The 22,500-nt window shown below is 43.5% G+C and overlaps 1 protein-coding gene and 1 non-coding gene across 3 annotated transcripts in view; one reads left to right on the top strand and one right to left on the bottom strand.

Annotated features, from left to right (window-relative positions):
- The window catches only part of LOC138963263 (ras-related and estrogen-regulated growth inhibitor-like), a 79,011-nt gene that overhangs the window by 31,744 nt on the left and 24,767 nt on the right, over window positions 1-22,500 (bottom strand). The gene's annotated exons all lie outside the window — the stretch shown is intronic.
- Window positions 10,504-10,597, top strand: Trnay-gua (transfer RNA tyrosine (anticodon GUA)). The gene is made up of 2 exons: window positions 10,504-10,540; window positions 10,562-10,597. It is a non-coding gene; the product is annotated as a tRNA-Tyr (tRNA).

Below are 22,500 nucleotides of genomic sequence, written 5' to 3'. Positions count from 1 at the left end.
TCTCTCTCTCTCTCTAGTTCTCTCAATCTCTGTCCCCGCACCCCTCTTGGTCCCAGGGCTGGAATAACAGTGTGTGAGACACAGGGGTACAGCGGTTGGCCAGGCGGGAGGGGGGGGTGACATTGTGCATTTGAAATTGGGATATTGCGCATGTGGGTCTCTACTTGACAAAACAGTCAGAACAAGGTGCATTTTTCGGGGAGGGGCTACCGGATCCCAGCCCCCTCCCCCCCCCCCTAGATCCAGCTACCCCTGACCCCCCCCCTCCCCACCTCCCTAACCGTCGCCTTGTTGTTTCATCCCCGCCTCCTTGCTGTCACAACATTGTGCACGTGCGGAAGCGAGTCAGTGTTGCGGGTGCACAGTGGCGGTGTGTTACTGGGTACACAATGTCCATACGCTGCGCCTGTCTACACCTGTAAGGGGCGGCAGATGAAACATACCCTGCCCTTGTCACTGCAATTGTCGTCACTTATTGCAACTCACGCTCACACCCCTGCTATAGGATCTAAGAGGGGGTGGGGAGGGGGGGGTGCGTGGGGTTATCCTGGGTTTCGGAAGCCCCACACCACCTTACTCGGCAAATGTACTTTTTCTCAAGGAGAGACCCAAAACACCCCTTTCATGCAACTGCTAAATTACAACAGCATCTTCCCCACCCCCCCACCCCCCCTTGCAACCGTCTCACACAGTTCTATTCCTGAAGCGTGGTCGGCGGAAAAAAATAGAGGGCTGTGTGCAAAAAGCTTCCCTTGTAAAACCTATCTGTTGGAGGGAGTTCCTGGTTTAGGAGTAAAACTACCACTGAGGGTCAAGCTCTTCGGCGGCCTGGAGGACCTACAGAGGACAGCTGCTTTCGTGCGGGCGATTGGCATCTCCATCTAGTGAACGACGAAGAAGAAGAAGAAGGAGTAAAACTTGTTATCTTATTACGCTGCCAGCAAGATGCCCTAAGCATTTAAACATGCTGTCTCTCACTAATAGTTTCAAGTATTCTAAGTGTTTAGTGTTGCCAAACTGCCGTTCTGAGAAGCCTTTGAAAAGGAACACTTGTTGGTGTACTGTTGTTCCACAGATGATGGTGAAACAGGTATGGATAGCTTCTCGTACGGCATATCTTGAGCTTGCGGAACACGGCTTCAGAACTAAATTTATTTTACAGGCTTCTTCTCCAAACCATTTCCTACAAACATTACACCGCAACTTCCCACAAACAAAAACAAAAACAAAAACAAAATAGAATTAAAAAAACATGAATGGTAGGTTATTGGAACGTGTGACTATTAACAAAACAAAACGTTACATTGACACAGGGACGTAGCACACCTAATAAAAGTGGTAGGGCGGAAAAAAATGGAAGACAAAATGCTGAGACAGCTAAGGAAATATGGGGCTTACACTACCGCCCCCCCCCCTTCCCGTCCCCTTGTAATGGTCTAAAAAAGAAAGAAAACATGATGCGATTTCGTGCCTTCTGAGCTCAGTTCCATCTAATCATCTTTCCATCCTCCACCAAACAACGGGCTGGTGAATGTATCAGTGATTATCAATCGACTTACATTTATATCTAAATTCCGATACGTTGAATGTGATGAGCACTTACTTCAAATGACTTTCGTCTTCATTATTGTCTAGTGTGTTAAAAAGCAAGGATTGACAAACTGGTTTACTTCTAAACAAGCAATTTATTGATCCGTCCAGCCATCAACATTGGCAGCCTGAGTGATGACTGAAAAATAGAGGGATTTGTCAGAATATTTTTAGCGCGTTTTCGATCCATCACAACCAGGATGCACACTTGTGTCCATTGTTCAATTCTCTCTCTACATGTTGTTTCATGTGACACTGTTAACCCCACAAGTTACTGTGTTACTCAATTGTTATGGCGTACTTACGGTTGACACACAATCACTCACCCCTCAGTCTGACCCCAGCTTCACACACAGAATATACAAAACATTTCTTACCTCCATTGTTTCTCATGGGAGCAGACGGACGAAGAAGCAATTTTCACTAAATTGGCGCCAATACTTTTATGGCCTGACGGAACTCGTCACGTGTGACGTTCTCGTCAAAATAAGACGTCATCCTATTCCAGCAGTTGACCAAGACTAACACACACAAAAAAACCCAAAAAAACCGACCTTATGCCATCGCGTGAATACTACGTGGGGTGTTCTGTTGGTAGATCTCTCTCTCTCTCTCTCTCTCTCTCTCTCTCTCTCTCTCTCTCTCTCTCTCTCTTCTCTCTCTCTCTCTCTCTCTCTCTCTCTCTCTCTCTCTCTCTCTCTCTCTCTCTCTTTTTTTTTTTTTACGGAAAAAGTGGTCGGGCGGTTGCCCTACATGCCCTACCGGGTGCTACGTCCCTGTGACAGTACGTGGACCCAGTGGTCTTTTCATTAACAAAACAAAACGTTACATTTACAGTACGTAGACCCAGTGGTCTTTTGATATTAGAAAAAAACCACAAATAAAAAAACCACACGGGTACTCACCAAAACAACATCAACAAACAAAAAAACCAACCAATAAACAAACATAATGATAATTTCTTGTTTGTTTAATTGTTAACGTTCAATATTTATACATTCATCGCAGAGCTTTCATTCAATTAAAAAACCCGCTTATTTCAATAGCAATAACTGTAATTAGGACTTGACTTTGACAAATTACACATTGTTTTGAAACCTAAAAAAAAATTGTTTCTTTCTATCTGTCGTTCTTTTATCCTTTCTTCATTTATTTCTTTACTTCTTTTTTTTCTTCTTCATATTTTGATTTAGAATGGGGGGGGGGGGGGGGTTGTTGCTCGCACATGCACTTTTTTTTAATTCTGCCAAGGAGCTTCCAACAGTCGCATTGTTTCTCAATCTGTGCACAAAACTGTAGACCATTAGGCAAAACAAAACAACAAAAAAGTTGGCCGTTTAGGGTAACCCGACCGTTCCTATTTTTCCCGCCGACCCTAACACTTTTTTGGTCATTTCTCAAAAAACACCCAAAAAAATCACTCTCGCACATTTTGCGTTCCATACCGAGACTAACAATTAAAAATAAAATAAAATAAAAAGCCGACCCTATTTTGTTGGGTCATGTTGCCTTAAACCAAGATGTATTTTTGTTTGGCCTTAGTTTTGCTCGCTGCATGGGTAAGATTTACATACTTTTCTTATAATTTGTTTTGCTTTCTCGTTTTACAGATCTCTTCACAACAGACAGCAGACAGTCTGCAGACAGGTCACACGTGTTTGAAAGACGTTTGAGTGGTTGATATCACGGAGCACACATTTAGACACGTCATGCTAGTCAAGTAGAAATAGAAACACACAAAGTCGTGACGTTTTGTGGCGATAAGCCTGTCTTGGCTGAGATGTTAAGCTACTTCTTCTCTTTATAGTGCCTTTCGGTCATTGTTATCTCCTGCTGTGTGTGTGTGTGTGTGTGTGTGTGTGTGTGTGTGTGTGTGTGTGTGTGTGTGTTGGTGCCTGTGTGTCAGTGTGTGTGTGTGTATGTGTGTGTGGTGTGTGTGTGTGTGTGTGTGTGTGTGTGTGTGTGTGTGTGTGTCGCCATCATCATCATCATCATCATCATCATCATCATCATCATCATCATCATCATCATCATCATCTTCGTTCTTGCAAGCCTTTCTTCATCGGTCTTCCGAGAAGTGATGCAACCTTTTTACCTGGGTGCTGAGAGACCTGATTTCATCTCAGCTTGATTACCTGTCCTTGCAACGGAAACGAAACTAGGTCAGTGGTGTGTGTTTTTATTCTTTTTCCAGCGCCCCCCTTCTCGTTCCATGAGAATAAACAAGTGTCGTGCTGCACGTGTTTAACTGAAGTCTGTGTGTCTGTCTTGTGTTACCAGGTCAACAGATCATGCTACTTCAGTCTCGCCAGCAGAGCACAGCCGGCTTAAAAAAGGAAACAAGAGAGAGAAAAAGAAACAAAGAAAGAATGAATGAAAGAAAAAAAGAAAGATTGAAAGGCAGACATAGACAGACTCCGATACAGAAAAACCAAAATACAAAGGAAAAGAAAGAAACAAGAAGAAAAAAAAGGGAAAAAAGACAAACAGAAAGAAAAAAGACAGACAGAAAGAAAAAAGACAGAACGAACGAAAGAGACCGAAATACAGACATCCAGAAAACCAGTCCGACAGACAGTAAGTGAGCAGGTTGGATGTGGGATTGAAAGTGCAGATGCTTGGTTTGGGTGTTTACACCCCCTTTCACAACGGACAGCACTCCAGCTTTTTGGTATTTGTATCTACTTTTTATATTTCTCCTCTTTGGTTTCATGTTTCGCTCCCTTTGCCTTCCTTTTAAAACGGATTACCATGCACTTTCAAGTCTTACTTTCAGTTCATATCTGTATTTTTCTTCCTTCGTATTTTACCCCAACATCAACAGACGATCTTCGTACGGGTTTGTAGCGACTGTTGAAGAGTTATGCCCCTTCCAAACATTGAGGCAAACACGCTGATCCGTGGAGACAAGCGATCATGGCACCACAGTAAATAATGATCTCCGATTTGCATGCTATGGAGTGTCAGCTTATGATGATAGTTTCTTTCCCCAAATAATCCAGTTTGTAAAAGAGAAGTATTTGTGGCCCAGTTGACCCACCAACAAGGGAGTTAATCTGTCACCAGTTGACCCACCAACAAGGGAGTTAATCTGTCACCAGTTGACCCACCAACAAGGGAGTTAATCTGTCACCAGTTGACCCACCAACAAGGGAGTTAATCTGTCACCAGTTGACCCACCAACAAGGGAGTTAATCTGTCACCAGTTGACCCACCAACATACGGAACGCGGATCGTATCAACTGATGCAGGAAATTGATGCATCCAAAACCACGAATTTGATGCATCGTTTTGATGCATCAGAATTTTCGGGTTTTCCCGGAAAGTGCCGAGCAAAAAGCAAAATTTGAACCGGAATACGAAGCGAAACGAACTATTTCTAAGCCTCTTTTGTACGCGCCATTCCCAATCCCACTACCAGCAGGAATTTGTCCGAAATCATGGCAAGTGTAATTGACGGTTTGGAAGAAGCTGTGGTTCAAACAGTCGAGCAAAGACGGCAGGAGGCGAGAAACGAAGGAGAAGGAGGTGCCGACGGCAATACAATACAATACAATACAATACAATAATCTTTATTCATCTCTAAAAGAGAAATTACAAGCTTGACTGTGTGTCTGTAAAATCAATCAATTAGTCATCTGTTTATATTCGTCAAAATGTCATTTCAAGTTTTTCCGTGCTCAGGCATTTCTTACGGAAAGACCGGAAATGAATGATCTTTCGCATGCATACAAAACCGAAAGTGATGCATCAAAATGATGCATCAAAATGATGCATCATTTTCTAAAAGGATGCATCATTTTCGTATCGGATGCATCAGTTTTGGAAAATGATGCATCCTTTTTGAAAATGATGCATCTTTTTGTGAAAACGATGCATCAAATTGTGAAAATGATGCATCAAATCTTGGTTTTGGATGCATCAATTTGATGCATCAGTTGATACGATCCGCGTTCCGTACCAACAAGGGAGTTAATCTATCACCAGTTTGACTGGTGGTCTATTTAATCGTTCACATTTTGTTGTTTCTTGTAAATATGTTGCGTGTGAAGTTTTATTTTATCTTTGTATACTTTTCCATAAAACAAGTGATAACCGAATGATATTTCACTTAACGTTGACTGAACCGCAAACAATTTGGTGTGGACAATTAGTTTGTGAGAGTGGCTGCTAAGGATAGGAAGAGTGTATGAGTGAGTTCTTGGTACATGATATTTGCCAGGCACGTAATAGCAGTAATTCTGGGTAAAATTGTTAACCTCGGGCGTACACACAAATATGTTTGTCGGAAGTCACAATATGCACTGCGGCCATGATTGCATACACTGATCAGTGGCCACGCGTGCTTGTCTCAATGTTTCCGGCAGGGGCGCAACTCTCCCATGTCAAAACAAATTCTGTCAGAGTTATTACTGGAATTAATCTTTTGTTTACCAAGCAGATAAAGTAATTAACACCTAAGTTACATGTACTTTAAGAAAGAGAGATAGAGAACAGCACGGAACAAGAACCTCACCACCAAGGAGCAAGCAGACATTAAACACAGAGAAAGAAAGAGAGATAGAGAACAGCACGGAACAAGAACCTCACCACCAAGGAGCAAGCAGACATTAAACACAGAGAAAGAAAGAGAGATAGAGAACAGCACGGAACAAGAACCTCACCACCAAGGAGCAAGCAGACATTAAACACGGAGAAAGAAAGAGAGATAGAGAACAGCACGGAACAAGAACCTCACCACCAAGGAGCAAGCAGACATTAAACACGGAGAAAGAAAGAGAGATAGAGAACAGCACGGAACAAGAACCTCACCACCAAGGAGCAAGCAGACATTAAACACGGAGAAAGAAAGAGAGATAGAGAACAGCACGGAACAAGAACCTCACCACCAAGGAGCAAGCAGACATTAAACACGGAGAAAGAAAGAGAGATAGAGAACAGCACGGAACAAGAACCTCACCACCAAGGAGCAAGCAGACATTAAACACGGAGAAAGAAAGAGAGATAGAGAACAGCACGGAACAAGAACCTCACCACCAAGGAGCAAGCAGACATTAAACACAGAGAAAGAAAGAGAGATAGAGAACAGCACGGAACAAGAACCTCACCACCAAGGAGCAAGCAGACATTAAACACGGAGAAAGAAAGAGAGATAGAGAACAGCACGGAACAAGAACCTCACCACCAAGGAGCAAGCAGACATTAAACACGGAGAAAGAAAGAGAGATAGAGAACAGCACGGAACAAGAACCTGACCACCAAGGAGCAAGCAGACATTAAACACGGAGAAAGAAAGAGAGATAGAGAACAGCACGGAACAAGAACCTCACCACCAAGGAGCAAGCAGACATTAAACACGGAGAAAGAAAGAGAGATAGAGAACAGCACGTAACAAGAACCTCACCACCAAGGAGCAAGCAGACATTAAACACGGAGAAAGAAAGAGAGATAGAGAACAGCACGGAACAAGAACCTCACCACCAAGGAGCAAGCAGACATTAAACACGGAGAAAGAAAGAGAGATAGAGAACAGCACGGAACAAGAACCTGACCACCAAGGAGCAAGCAGACATTAAACACGGAGAAAGAAAGAGAGATAGAGAACAGCACGGAACAAGAACCTGACCACCAAGGAGCAAGCAGACATTAAACACGGAGAAAGAAAGAGAGATAGAGAACAGCACGGAACAAGAACCTCACCACCAAGGAGCAAGCAGACATTAAACACGGAGAAAGAAAGAGAGATAGAGAACAGCACGGAACAAGAACCTCACCACCAAGGAGCAAGCAGACATTAAACACGGAGAAAGAAAGAGAGATAGAGAACAGCACGGAACAAGAACCTCACCACCAAGGAGCAAGCAGACATTAAACACGGAGAAAGAAAGAGAGATAGAGAACAGCACGGAACAAGAACCTGACCACCAAGGAGCAAGCAGACATTAAACACGGAGAAAGAAAGAGAGATAGAGAACAGCACGTAACAAGAACCTGACCACAAGGAGCAAGCAGACATTAAACACGGAGAAAGAAAGAGAGATAGAGAACAGCACGTAACAAGAACCTCACCACCAAGGAGCAAGCAGACATTAAACACGGAGAAAGAAAGAGAGATAGAGAACAGCACGTAACAAGAACCTCACCACCAAGGAGCAAGCAGACATTAAACACGGAGAAAGAAAGAGAGATAGAGAACAGCACGGAACAAGAACCTCACCACCAAGGAGCAAGCAGACATTAAACACGGAGAAAGAAAGAGAGATAGAGAACAGCACGGAACAAGAACCTAACCACCAAGGAGCAAGCAGACATTAAACACGGAGAAAGAAAGAGAGATAGAGAACAGCACGGAACAAGAACCTCACCACCAAGGAGCAAGCAGACATTAAACACGGAGAAAGAAAGAGAGATAGAGAACAGCACGGAACAAGAACCTCACCACCAAGGAGCAAGCAGACATTAAACACGGAGAAAGAAAGAGAGAAAACAAATAAGACAGACGAACGAAAAAAAAAATCAAGTTTTAAGTTCCTCAAATAAAGCAGAATTGTATACGTTTTCTGTTACCACAAACCTGGATACCCTTATTCCTGTTTTCTTTCCTTACTTGTCCCCGTACAATTGCTATTTTGCCCGACAGTCGGTGTGCTGTTCCAGGATCCCAACAACAAACAATAGACGGTGCGAACGTGCTCGAATGAAGTGCCAGGAACAGAGATAGGTGTTTTTAGGTCAGGAGTTTCAGATACTCCGCGCCCCTCTGTCAAGCTGTAGCTGAAAAGAAAATACAGTGACAGAAAGAGAAACGTGGGGGGAGGGGGCAGAAAAAGAGTGGGTGTGACTCGGACAGAGAAAGAGAGAGAGAGAGAGGGCAGAGAGAGAACGAACGAACGAACGAACGAACTTTATTACTCAAGGATGGCGATTTTAGGCTCACGCCTAGTCTTACAATCTGTCCCTGCTAAACTAAGACATAAAAATAAAGACAATAAAAGGACAATTGTCAATCGCAATCATACAGAGGAAGAGAGAGGGGGTGAGAGAGAGGGAGAGAGTGTGGGAGGGGAAAGAGAGCGAGTGAGAGACTGAGATAGGGGTGAGAGAGAGGGAGAGTTCAGAAAGAGAGAGAGAGTTCAGAAAGAGAGAGAGAGAGAGAGAGAGAGAGAGAGAGAGAGAGAGAGAGAGAGAGAGAGAGAGAGAGAGAGAGAGAGAGAACTCTAGGAGGTTCTGCACTGAAAGTTGGCATTGAACTCAACCGTCTGCTGTCATTCAGCGGTAAATCACATTACATGGCGCGAGCTTTATGACTTCCTTCTTAGTTTTATTGGTGAAACCTTTTGCGTCACTGAGTTAGAAGATAGAGAAAGAGAGAGAGAGACAGAGACAGACAGACAGACATACAGACAGACAGACAGAGAGAGAGACACAGACAGACAGACAGAGAAAGAGACAGACAGACAGAGACAGACAGACAGACAGACAGAGACAGAGAGACAGACAGACAGACAGAGACAGACAGACAGACAGACAGAGACAGAGACAGACACACAGACGTACGGACAGACTGAGAGAAAGACAGCGACAGACAGACAGACAGACATACAGAGACAGACAGAGATAGACAGACAGACAGACAGGCAGACAGACAGACAGGCAGGCAGACAGACAGAAAGACGGATAGACAGACTGACGGACAAACAGGCATACAGAGGGTGCGTTCACTTACACAAATCATCCTAAACTCAGGTCAAAATGAGTTACTTCCCTTCGGGTCTCATTTAACCCTGACAGGATGCCTTTGTTTTCCTTCTCTGGAGAGGAAATCGATTTTTTAAAAAACATATTTAGAGCTTTTCGCAATGTGTTCTTGATATAAGCAGATTCGCGATCGTAGATAATGAATATCACGGTCTCCTTCCCACAGCAGTCTCAAAATTTCGACTTGTTTTGACCTTAGAACGATGTCTTTATCATAACTGGGAAGAACAGAACGGAGATCACTGTCGAAGTCGGCCATTCTGCAATCACTTTCGTCTTTCGTCTTTTATCAGAAACATTAACGAAGCACATTTGGGAGATAACTCTGTATTCTTGTTTTGATATATTTCGGCTTTTAGCTCTTCATCTTTACCTTTAATCCGCGTAGTAATTATCCATCCTGTCAGAGAGACATGAGCGATAAAACGGTCTTAATGGTTTTAATGTGATGGGTGCTAATAACGAACTGAACCCGTAAACAGTTAATATTTAATAACAAAGTGAACATATTATGTGATTGGACTGTATACCTCCATCTCCCCAAGTCTTTGTGTCTTGCCTCTCTTTGTCTGCCTGTCTGTCTGTCTGTCTCTGGCTCTCTGTCTCTGTCTGTCTCTCAGTGTCTGTCTCTGTCTGTCTGTCTGTCTGTCTGTCTGTCTCTCTCTCTCTCTCTCTCTCTCTCTATCTCTCTCTCTAACTCTCTCTCTCTCTATCTCTCTCTCTAACTCTCTCTCTCTCTCTCCCTCTCTCTCTCTCTCTCTCGCTCTCTCTATCTCTCTCTCTAACTCTCTCTCTCTCTCTCTCCCTCTCTCTCTCTCTCTCTCTCTCTCTCGCTCTCTCTATCTCTCTCTCTAACTCTCTCTCTCTCCCTCTCTCTCTCTCTCTCTCTCTCTCTCTCTCTCTCTCTCTCTCTCTCGCCCCCCCCCCTCTCTCTCTTGTTATTGAGTTACCCTCAATGGGCGACGGCCGGATGAAAAAAAGCATGCTTGAATTACTTATCACGTCACCCTCGAAATATAAAGTTCACATATCAAATCTGTTAGCATCGTTCGTAGCCGGCATTTTCAGCTTCTGGGTTATGATTGAGCGGCAATAAAGTTTTTTTGACTGGTGTACGTTGAGAATCATCCTATAAAATGTTGACAGACATTCTATCCCGTGATAGCTCAGTTGGTAGAGCGGAGGACTGTAGAGGCAAACTTACACTACGGCGATCCTTAGGTCACTGGTTCGAATCCGGTTCGCGGGAATATTTTTCTCTCATTTTAATTGAACTTACTTATATTTCAATCAATCAATCAATCAATCAATCAATTTGCGTGCTTCCCTTCCTCGTTGTTTTATTTCTGCCTAATCTTTTCATTTTTTATTTTCATTACATTTAGTCAAGTTTTGACTAAATGTTTTAACATAGAGGGGGGAATCGAGACAAGGGTCGTGGTAGTAGTATTATTCCCCCCTCTGCTTCTTTACCTCTGTAAACTTGTAGGGGTAGTTATTTTTCGATAATGACCCAGCAACCAAACAAATAACGACCCAGCAACAGCCTGAATCCTCGATAGTGCAATGGGTTGAGAGGTTGTTCTGTTTCGGTACTACTTTTTGCGACTGAAAAGTTCAGAACGCTCTAATGTACGAAGTATACATCTCTGGAGCAAACAATACAAACATACCGCATTTAAATTAACAACTACAGGCCTGAACACATGAATCTCCATATAAAATCCATGAGTTCGGTTGTTTTCTGAATCTCATCTGCCGTGGCTCAAGCCGTTCATCACAAGCAATTTCCCAAGGCAAGTAACTCATACTTTGTCTAGCGACAAGAGTAGTTCCCCTTCTTTTCACTCAGTTCCTTCGACAACAGACTGCAATCCGACGGTCAGTTTTCAACAATATTTCATTTAATAAACAGATCACACGCAACCAAATGCACACATCTCATCAATTTAAACAACATAAAGGGGTTTCATACACTATTTTCCCCGGAAAACTGAACTTCATACAGTTTTTAACGTTGGAACACGGGTGCAAAAGTTCGTCTGCTAGTCCCATTTGACGAAAAAACATTACCCTAAGCGATACCAAAACATATACAGAACACACAATATCTGCCTTTGCCGCCACAGCAGAATAACAGCATATCTGTGTACTTGATTTTAGCCTAAAATAGGAAAACTGACAAGAAGTGTTAACAGAATGGAATGATTTGCACGGAACTATACAACCGCGCATTAATCGATCGCCTGCGCAGGTTGACTGGTTGAGAGAATAGGATTCGATCAAACTTTCGCAAAAAAACTCCTCTTTTCTTTGAATAACTGAAGAAAGGAGGAATAAAGAGGTTACACACCTCGTCTCAGTGATTATCAAAAATAATGGTCTCAGTTCGCGGTCATGAAAAAGCTCGCTAAAGCTCGCATTTTTCATGATCCGCTAACTTCGACCATTATTTTTGATAATCACTGAGACTCGGCGTGTAACCTCTACGTAGTAGTATGTAGGGGCGGCTATATTTGTTAGCCGAAGGCCGCGAGGCCTTATTGGTGCCCCTTCTTTGTCAGATACTTTGCGGTTGTGGTTGTGTGGTTGTGTGTGGTTGTGTGTGTGTGTGTGTGTGTGTGTGTGTGTGTGTTTGTGTCTGTGCGTGTGTGTGTGTAGAGCGATTCAGACTAAACTACTGGACCGATCTTTATGAAATTTGACATGAGAGTTCCTGGGAATGATATCCCCGGACGGTTTTTTTTCTTTTTTTTCGATAAATACCTTTGATGACGTCATATCCGGCTTTTTGTAAAAGTTGAGGCGGCACTGTCACACCCTCATTTTTCAATCAAATTGATTGAAATTTTGGCAAAGCAATCTTCGACGAAGGCCGGACTTTGGTATTGCATTTCAGCTTGGTGGCTTAAAACCTAATGAATGAGTTTGGTCATTAAAAGTCGGAAACGTGTAATTAAAATTATTTTTATTAAAGGATCCAAAGACAATTTCATCTTATTCTTCGTCATTTTCTGATTCCAAAAACATATACATATGTTATATTTGGATTACAAACAAGCTCTGAAAATTAAAATTATGAAAATTATGATTAAAATTAATTTTCCGAAATCGATTTAAAAACAATTTCATCTTATTCCTTGTCGGTCCCTGATTCCAAAAACATATAGATATGATATGTTTGGATTAAAAACAAACTCAGTAAGCTAAAAAGAATAGAGATACAGAAAAGCGTGTTATCCTGCTCAGCGCGACCACTACCGCACTATTCTGCATGGCTTGTCGATTTCACTGCCTTTGCCACGAGCGGTGGACTGACGAAACTACGAGTATGTGGTCTTGGTGAAAAAAGCAGTGCGTTCAGTTTCATTCTGTGAGTTCGACAGCTTGACTAAATGTTGTTATTTCGCCTTACGCGACTTGTTTTTTACATTCAGTCAAGTAATGACTGACAGTTTAAACGAGAGCGAAAAGCGAGGTTTGTCTCCCTAGGTATGTGTGTGTGCCAGTGTGTGTGTGTGTGTGTGTGTGTGTGTGTATGTGTGTGTGTGTGTGTGTGTGTGTGTGTATGTGTGTTAGAGTGTGTGTGTGTGTGTGTTTGTGTGTGTGAGTGTGTGTGTGTGTGTTTGTGTGTGTGTTTGTGTGTGTGAGTGTGTGTGTGTGTGTTTGTGTGTGTGTGTGTGTCTGTGTGTGGGTTTAAACAAGTTTATTCAGTAAATTTCATTGGAATATTGCCGCATACATGAAATTGGGAACATGGAACAGAACAAGCTAGGCTTATGAGCGTTGTGTGTATGATTTGTATGTGCTCGTTTTTCCCAGATTTTTGATAGTGCTCTTTGAAGACGTCATATATGCCCGTTTGCAAAAGTTGAGGCCGCACTGTCACGGCTTTTTTTCTCATCAATTTTCTTGAAATGTTTGTCACAAAACCTTCGACCCGATCCGGACTATGGGATTGCATTTCAGCTTGGTACCTTTAATATGAAATATTCATTCAAAAGTAGCGGGTTTTTTCCCTTTAAAAAAAACCACCCCGGAAATTGAATAACAAAAGTAATATCATTGTTTTTCTGATTTTCTCCTGTAACCGAAATGATATGGTTTTGTTGTGATTGATTGAAAAATGCGCTTAAAATTAAAGAAAATCGTTAAAAAGCGACTTTTTTTCTTTCTCCCTTCCTCTTTCCCCGCCTTCCTGTGAAATGGCATAAAGTTCGAGGTGGATAAACACAAACCAGGAAGTGACGTTCCTTTTGTTACTGCGTAAACAATAATTTCATATTTTGGTGTAAAAGGCTACTGAAAATTAGCAATAAAAAAAATAACAGTGCACGCCTGTGAATGCGCAGGTAGCAAATTTCAGTTTTCTTTAAAGCTAACGAAACGCGCTACTGATAGTATCAGTTCAACATCTCTTGGCACTGAAACGTGGTACTGCAAAATATCATTTCAACACCTTTGAAGGTACAAAAAGCACAACTAAGTTTTCTTTACAGCTACCGAAACGGAGTCACCGTCGAACGCTGAAGAAGAAAAAAAACCTGAAACGTGGTACATGTACTCAACGTACCACTTAAACATCTTGCTGTTAAAACGTGGTACTGAAAATATCATTTCAACACCTGCTAAAGCACAGAGAGCCTGACCAAGTTTTCTTTACAGCTACTGAAACGTGGAGAAAAAACCCACATCATTCCAACATCTTGCTACTGAAACGTTGTACTGAAATAACATTTCAACACATGCAAAGGTACAGGAACTACAGTTTTCTTTACAGCTATTGAAACAAGAAATTCCTCCGAGGTAGGAAAAACACCCCCGTCCTTACCATTCTCACTGCCACCAACTGAGAAGGTTATTTCCCTTTGACCATTAATATGTCCCTCTATAAGTCCTTGTAGAATCTTAATCCACCAATAACTCCCTAACCGTGTGTTTGACTGGTCCCAATTTTTGTAAGGACCGTCTCAGGAATGTATAGAACCTGTTCACCAAGTTTGGTTACGATCGGTCCGTTCATTCTTGAGATCTATATGCGAACACAAACAAACAAACAAACACATCGACCGAATCCTATACACACCCCTATACCGGGGGTGTAAAAACCCACCATTTCAACATCTTGCTACAAAGACGTGGTACTGCAAATATCAAATGTTTAAACACCTGCGAAGGCACAGAAAGCACAACCAAGTTTTCTTTACAGCTACTGAAACGTGGTACTAAAATACCATTTTAACATCTTGCGACTACAACGTAGTACTGAAAATATTATTTCAACACCTGCACCTACAAAGGTACAGAAACCACACTCAAGTTTTCATTCGCGACTCAAACGTGGCACTGAAAATATCACTTCAACATCTGTGAATGTACAGAAAGCAAACTGAATTATCTTCCCACTGAGACATGACATTAATGAAAATATCATTTCACCATCTGAGAATCTGAGTACAGCATTGACAGAGTCTCGCAAAGAGTCTCGTCAGTTCTCGTCAAGTCTCGGTGCTGACTGGAGGAACTGTAGTGCTGCCAGATTTAGCCTCGATCTGTCAGAAGAAATTGTTTTTCCTGCACACTCTCCTTTCACCAGGTTATTTCTAGCTCCTCGGCTTGAAATACGGGCGATGCCACAGTGAGTGTAGATGAGTAGTACTGGGTGACTAAACTTGGACCAAGTAACATGAGCGAATTTGCAGCCGTTTCAGATTCCCTTGCCAGTGTCGATCACAAGGGAGATCGGTCCAAAATAACGAAGAATTCTGAAGTTTCGTTGTGGTAGTACTCGTAGCATATAGTGACTAAAACTGAATCTGGCAATTGTAGTTAATTTGCAGCCGTTTCAGACTCTCGTGGCAGTGTTGATCGCAAAAAGTTATATCATCATTTCTTAGGCTACATCGATTCAAAATAACGAACAAACCTGAAGTTTGGTTGCAGTAGCACTAAAACTGACTCTGGCAATCTTAGTGAATTTGCAGCCGTTTCTGGCTCTCTTGGCAGCGTTGATCACATGGGATGTGTTACATATTATTTAGATAGGTTCAAAATATCGAAGAATTCTGAAGTTTCGGTGTGGTAGTACATAGTGAATGAGGCTGATAACCTGAGCGAATGTGCAGCCCTTTTACATTCTCTTGGTAGCGTTGCTCACAATGAGTTATATGTGACCCTCCACCACGAAATGAGTCGCATGTCACCTCGCGCGGTTCGGCGCTAGGCGTAATAGAAGTCCGGGGAGTGTCTGGTAACAGTGTGTGGGTCACCTTAGTTACAGGCTTATAACTCAAACAGTTTTTGCTCTTTTCTGGATAGAGCATAAAAAACTCTTCATGAAAATGTAAAAATGTAAAAATATGAAAATCATGCAAAGGTGACATGTGACTCATTTCGTGGTGGAGGGTCACATATCATGAGTTCCTCCATCGGTTCAAAATAACAAAACATTCTGACATCAGTTTTGGTGTTGCAGCACATGGTGGCTAAACGAAATCTGCCAATCTTAGCAAATCTTAGCCAATCTTAGCAAATGTGCAGCCGGTTCTGACTCTCTTGACAGTACTACGCACAAGGGCTTGTATCAGAAGTTCCAAGATCGGTCCAAAATAAGAAAAACATCAGAAATGTAGGTGAAGTAGGGCATGATGCCTTGGCTTGTTAATAAAGAGTCATTCCCATTCTACTGCGTCATAGTGTTTCAGTTTGTGTGCTTTGTGAGCAGAATTATGTCTTGAACTGTCGTTACAGCTTACTACTGAAAAAAAATTTAAACTACTAAAATTTGGTTTGTTTACTACTGGTGAGCGTTTTGAGTGTGCACAGGTCTGGGCATAGTGACTAAAACTAAATGTGGCAATCTTAGTGAGCTCAGAAATGTTTGAGAAATCCTTGGCGGTGTTGATCAGAGGACCTGGTGTGAAGACTCTTGTAGATCGGTCAGAAAGAACGAAGAATTGTGAACCGTTGTCAGAGTGATTAGGCCAAAAAAAAAATAGGTCTGTTTACGGTAACCCGACCGACCCTATTTTTTTCGCGCGACCCTAGACTTTTTTTTTGGCATTTGGGGGAAAAAAAAAAAAAAATCTTGGTTTTTTTGCAAAATAACGTAAAAATATGGTTTTTGGGAGAAAAAAAAAATCCCGACCTACCGACCCTATTTTTTTGGCCTATGTTACCGTAAACAGACCTCTTTTTTTTGGCCTTAAAGCTAAATCTGGCAACCCGTGGTGAATTTGCAGCCGTTTCAGACTCTCTTGCCAATGTAGATCGCAAGGAGTTATATCACGAGTTCCTTCATCTGTCTAAAAACATTCTGAAATGTCCTTGTAGTTCTGAGTGACTAAAACTGAATCTGGCAATCTGTCTCAATTTGCAGTGCTTTTAACAAAAATAATTTTACTCCTGGCAGTGTTGGTCACAGGGACTTCAGGATATAATTAGTTCATAGACTGGCCCCATATATAACGACGTTTAAAACCTCAGGATCATAGCATCCGACGATTACGTGTATGCATAGACCATTTATCCTGGACAGCCAACTAGTTCTCTCTCCGCTCTTTCTCTCTATTACGAGGTAGCGCCTCTCGCATTTAGGAACCTACGCTTACATGGCCTTTCAGAAATCAGAGGGACGTCATATCCGGTGTCGATTGTAAACATGGACGAAGTTGCCGAGGTAAGTTCTGAAAATGCTAAAATAAACTCAGCAAAAGTGCATATGGAACATGTTTTTCGATGAGTTTTGTTAAGTTTAGTTTGGAGTTTTGAAAAATCCAGTTTATTGTCACCTCCCATTGTCACAAATAACTGGAGCGTGCTTTCTTTTCACTGTCTTCGAATCGCTGGCCTTTCAAACCGGACGTGACGCGCCCCTGAAAGTCGAGAGTCGTAACCTCGAAGGGTCACGTGACGAGTTGGCGGTCCAGGCTATTTGGTCTATGGTGCAGGGTAGGAGTTGTAAGTGTAACGACTGTGAAAACCGGCCGTTCTTCAAGAAGAACCGACTTAGTTTGGAACTTCGATACATGTTCTTATCCCCACCTTTTAATGAGAAAACCAAATGAGCTTCCTTCACTGACGGACGATAACGAAGACCAACAACACTGATAGTTTAGAGGCCAAAGAAAACCATAGTCCTTGCCAAGTCGATGAGTCCAGCTCAACAGTTTGCAGCTCGGAGTTGGACGGGCAAACCGAGTTACAGCATATACGTACAGAAAGGAGGGATATCGATACATTCAACTGAGGTTGGAGAATTCCACTTGGACGAGAAAAAGAGAGAGAGAGAGAGAGAGAGAGAGAGAGAAAGAGAGAAAGAGAGAGAGACACAGAGAGACAGACAGACAGACAGACAGATAGACAGACAAGCAGACAGACAGACAGTCAGACGGAGAGACAGACAGACAGACGGAGAGACAGACAGACGTGTTTTGACTTAGCATTGATGCACAACTCAAATTGTGTCTTAAGTTATCCTGGAAAAAAACCCATGTATCTCAAAAGTAAACACTCAAATTGAAGAAAATGAGGTTAGTTGGTAAATGAGGTTGGTTGGTAAATGAGGTTAGTTGGTAAATGAGGTTAGTTGGTAAATGAGGTTGGTTGGTAAATGAGGTTAGTTGGTAAATGAGGTTGGTTGGTAAATGAGGTTAGTTGGTAAATGAGGTTAGTTGGTAAATGAGGTTGGTTGGTGAATGAGGTTAGTTGGTAAATGAGGTTAGTTGGTAAATGAGGTTAGTTGGTAAATGAGGTTAGTTGGTAAATGAGGTTAGTTGGTAAATGAGTTAGTGAGTGTAACAGGAAAACAAAAATAACCTTTTTTTTTATTAAACATAAACTCTTCTGAAGTAAGTGGCAAATTACATCAGTGCTCAAAAGAAGATGTAACTCTTTAGACACATGAAGAGCGTTTCAATTGGTAAATTGCTTTCTGAAGGACAGTTACGCCCTCTAATTACTGGGAACGCATTTGAAACATTGACAGCAAATATTCTGAAACGAAACCAATGCTGACGGTATGTCTTCGTTAATCTGACACATGTGACAGTCATCATGTGTCGTTCCAGCGGTGTACACTTGGGATGTACAGTCCAAACTTCCCAGGCGACCCCCTCTCAATAGCGACCACATGTCCACAATGACCACCCCGAAGATCCCGACGAGCTCATATGTTCAATATAATTCACCTTTTTAATGCGACCACCTATCTATAACCATCACTGTAGGTCGGTCCCTTGGGTAATCGTTATGGACAGGCTCTGTCAGCCATAAGACAGGGCTCAGAGGCTCTGTCAGCCATATCACAGGGATCAGAGGCTCTGTCAGCCATATCACAGGGATCAGAGGCAATGATATGGTTGACAGAGCAGCAAAAGAGGCTATCACAGATCAAGCACCGTGTCATGACTTAAAGTTAACAAAGACGGAAGCAAAACACAAAATGGCCAAATTTGCCTGGCGTCACTGGGAAACAGAATTAAAAACAGAAGGCAATGCCCATGGTTGGCTTATTCTGCCCCGACAAACAAAACAAAACAGGCCTACACTCCCCAACCCCCTCCTTAAAATACTTCGCAGAATTCGCACGGATGGATGCGCTCACAAGTTCTTTCCCCGTTTCTGTGAATGTGCAAAGTTTTTTTGTTTTTTTTACCTTTGACCGCTGCCAATCACTCCAACAAGATTTCCGCAACCTACACACCCTTAATTATCAACGAACATAAACTGAAACCCCATGAGATTTTAGATAAACATTGCACGCTTCAATGGAAGCTAGCATACACCCTGTGTCTCTCAATATATAAGGCTGAAATAAGACATCTGTTCTGAAAACCTCATCCCCTTTCCTCCTTCCCACCCCTCAATCCTCTCTCCCAACACATGTGTAGGACGTCAGCCTGCCTTGTGTATCTCACATAAACATACTCATCCCCCCCCCCCTCCCCGCCCTCCTCCAAAGTACTGCTGTCCGAACTTTGCACCCCGTATTTCACTCAACACACTGCTAAAGGTGCCAGAGAAATGCCCATAACTGACAAACACACTAAGTTTTCAGATTTCAAAGCTCGCACGAACAAGTTACATCAAACCCCCATGGCAGAGTGAATGGGGCGAATGTGAAGAAAACAAACTTCACAAGATCCTCCCTCAGCTGTCTGACAGCTTGCACAGATGTCGCCTCAACAGAAGGGAAGTGACGGTTCTCTGTCGCCTCAACAGAAGGGAAGTGACGGTTCTCTGTCGCCTCAACAGAAGGGAAGAGACGGTTCTCTGTCGCCTCAACAGAAGGGAAGTGACGGTTCTCTGTCGCCTCAACAGAAGGGAAGTGACGGTTCTCTGTCGCCTCAACAGAAGGGAAGTGACGGTTCTCTGTCGCCTCAACAGAAGGGAAGTGACGGTTCTCTGTCGCCTCAACAGAAGGGAAGAGACGGTTCTCTGTCGCCTCAACAGAAGGGAAGTGACGGTTCTCTGTCGCCTCAACAGAAGGGAAGTGACGGTTCTCTGTCGCCTCAACAGAAGGGAAGAGACGGTTCTCTGTCGCCTCAACAGAAGGGAAGAGACGGTTCTCTGTCGCCTCAACAGAAGGGAAGTGACGGTTCTCTGTCGCCTCAACAGAAGGGAAGAGACGGTTCTCTGTCGCCTCAACAGAAGGGAAGTGACGGTTCTCTGTCGCCTCAACAGAAGGGAAGAGACGGTTCTCTGTCGCCTCAACAGAAGGGAAGAGACGGTTCTCTGTCGCCTCAACAGAAGGGAAGTGACGGTTCTCTGTCGCCTCAACAGAAGGGAAGTGACGGTTCTCTGTCGCCTCAACAGAAGGGAAGAGACGGTTCTCTGTCGCCTCAACAGAAGGGAAGTGACGGTTCTCTGTCGCCTCAACAGAAGGGAAGTGACGGTTCTCTGTCGCCTCAACAGAAGGGAAGAGACGGTTCTCTGTCGCCTCAACAGAAGGGAAGAGACGGTTCTCTGTCGCCTCAACAGAAGGGAAGTGACGGTTCTCTGTCGCCTCAACAGAAGGGAAGAGACGGTTCTCTGTCGCCTCAACAGAAGGGAAGTGACGGTTCTCTGTCGCCTCAACAGAAGGGAAGAGACAGTTCTCTGTCGCCTCAACAGAAGGGAAGTGACGGTTCTCTGTCGCCTCAACAGAAGGGAAGTGACGGTTCTCTGTCGCCTCAACAGAAGGGAAGTGACGGTTCTCTGTCGCCTCAACAGAAGGGAAGTGACGGTTCTCTGTCGCCTCAACAGAAGGGAAGAGACGGTTCTCTGTCGCCTCAACAGAAGGGAAGTGACGGTTATCTGTCGCCTCAACAGAAGGGAAGTGACGGTTCTCTGTCGCCTCAACAGAAGGGAAGAGACGGTTCTCTGTCGCCTGAACAGAAGGGAAGTGACGGTTCTCTGTCGCCTCAACAGAAGGGAAGAGACGGTTCTCTGTCGCCTCAACAGAAGGGAAGTGACGGTTCTCTGTCGCCTCAACAGAAGGGAAGTGACGGTTCTCTGTCGCCTCAACAGAAGGGAAGTGACGGTTCTCTGTCGCCTCAACAGAAGGGAAGTGACGGTTCTCTGTCGCCTCAACAGAAGGGAAGTGACGGTTCTCTGTCGCCTCAACAGAAGGGAAGTGACGGTTCTCTGTCGCCTCAACAGAAGGGAAGAGACGGTTCTCTGTCGCCTCAACAGAAGGGAAGTGACGGTTCTCTGTCGCCTCAACAGAAGGGAAGTGACGGTTCTCTGTCGCCTCAACAGAAGGGAAGAGACGGTTCTCTGTCGCCTCAACAGAAGGGAAGTGACGGTTCTCTGTCGCCTCAACAGAAGGGAAGAGACAGTTCTCTGTCGCCTCAACAGAAGGGAAGTGGTGGTTCTCTGTCGCCTCAACAGAAGGGAAGTGACGGTTCTCTGTCGCCTCAACAGAAGGGAAGTGACGGTTCTCTGTCGCCTCAACACAAGGGAAGTGACGGTTCTCTGTCGCCTCAACACAAGGGAAGTGACGGTTCTCTGTCGCCTCATCAGAAGGTAAATGACGGTTCTCTGTCGCCTCCACATTACTACTGGTCACAGTTACGTCACACATTCACATCTATTGAAGGGTGAAGACCTACCACACTGTGTTGGATGCGATGAACCTTGGACCATGGACCACGTCCTGACCAAGTGTGTGGACGTTCAAGAGATTAGACATTTGATTCATCGCATGCGCACGATAAAGAAACCAAGTTCACAGCGAAAGTCTCAGGGCTTGGAAACATGAATACACGCAAGCAGGACAAAAAACACCCAAAAACATGGGTAGTGCCGTATACTGTACGGCAGCTCGCTTTCCCCAGGGAAAAAGCAGCCCAAATTTCCATGAGGGTAACTAACCTCACGGGACTATATGAATCTTATCCTAATCCTTATCCACAAATCTGCTTCACTTCCAATAACTTGGCATGCTTATCTCCCTCTAGATAATCGTACTTCTTGAAATTGACGGGGAAGCATTTGAAGTTCCTTTCATTTTCAGGAAGCAGTAATGCATTGCAAAGCAATTCCACGAGTGAAATCTTTTTGTGCATTTTGTTACCAGCATCCTGCTCGGCGCCCCCCACGAGCCGCACACAAGCGTTATCTATTGACATCATCGCGATGATGCATCCTAGTGGGTTTTTTTTTATCACGTGCAATTATGTCTGCAAGTGATATGCAAATTACATTAGTTTTAAAGTGTAGTCAGTTTGCGACACACCCAAACCGCACAAAAAAAGCTATTGACACTATTTCCTTGACGCAGCGCACTCTTTTACATCAGTCTTTTCCACCAAAGACACACGCAGTTTCGCCTAGCCGGCTTGTCCCAAAGAAAGAGGTTTGAAGCTGGCACATGGGTGGTGCATTAATTGCTCGCTTTAAAGATCCGTGTCTTAACTCACTTATCAGTGCTCCTTGATTTACCTATCACAGTAGCCACCCTCAAGACATTCGCAGAGAGAGAGGAACGTAAAAGAGAAACAGAGAGAGAGAGAGAGACTGAGAGAGAGAAATGGACAGACAGACAGACAAGGAGTGAGAGAGAGAGAGAGAGACGGACAGACAGACAGACAGGGAGTGACAGAGAGAGAGAGAGACAGAGACTGAGACAGAGAGACGGACAGACAGACAGGGAGTGACAGAGAGAAAGAG

The sequence above is a fragment of the Littorina saxatilis genome, linkage group LG3, assembly GCF_037325665.1.
Source record: "Littorina saxatilis isolate snail1 linkage group LG3, US_GU_Lsax_2.0, whole genome shotgun sequence".
Taxonomy (NCBI): domain Eukaryota; kingdom Metazoa; phylum Mollusca; class Gastropoda; order Littorinimorpha; family Littorinidae; genus Littorina; species Littorina saxatilis.
The sequence above is the reverse complement of the archived record's forward strand: the minus strand, read 5'-3'. Positions and strand labels throughout refer to the sequence as shown.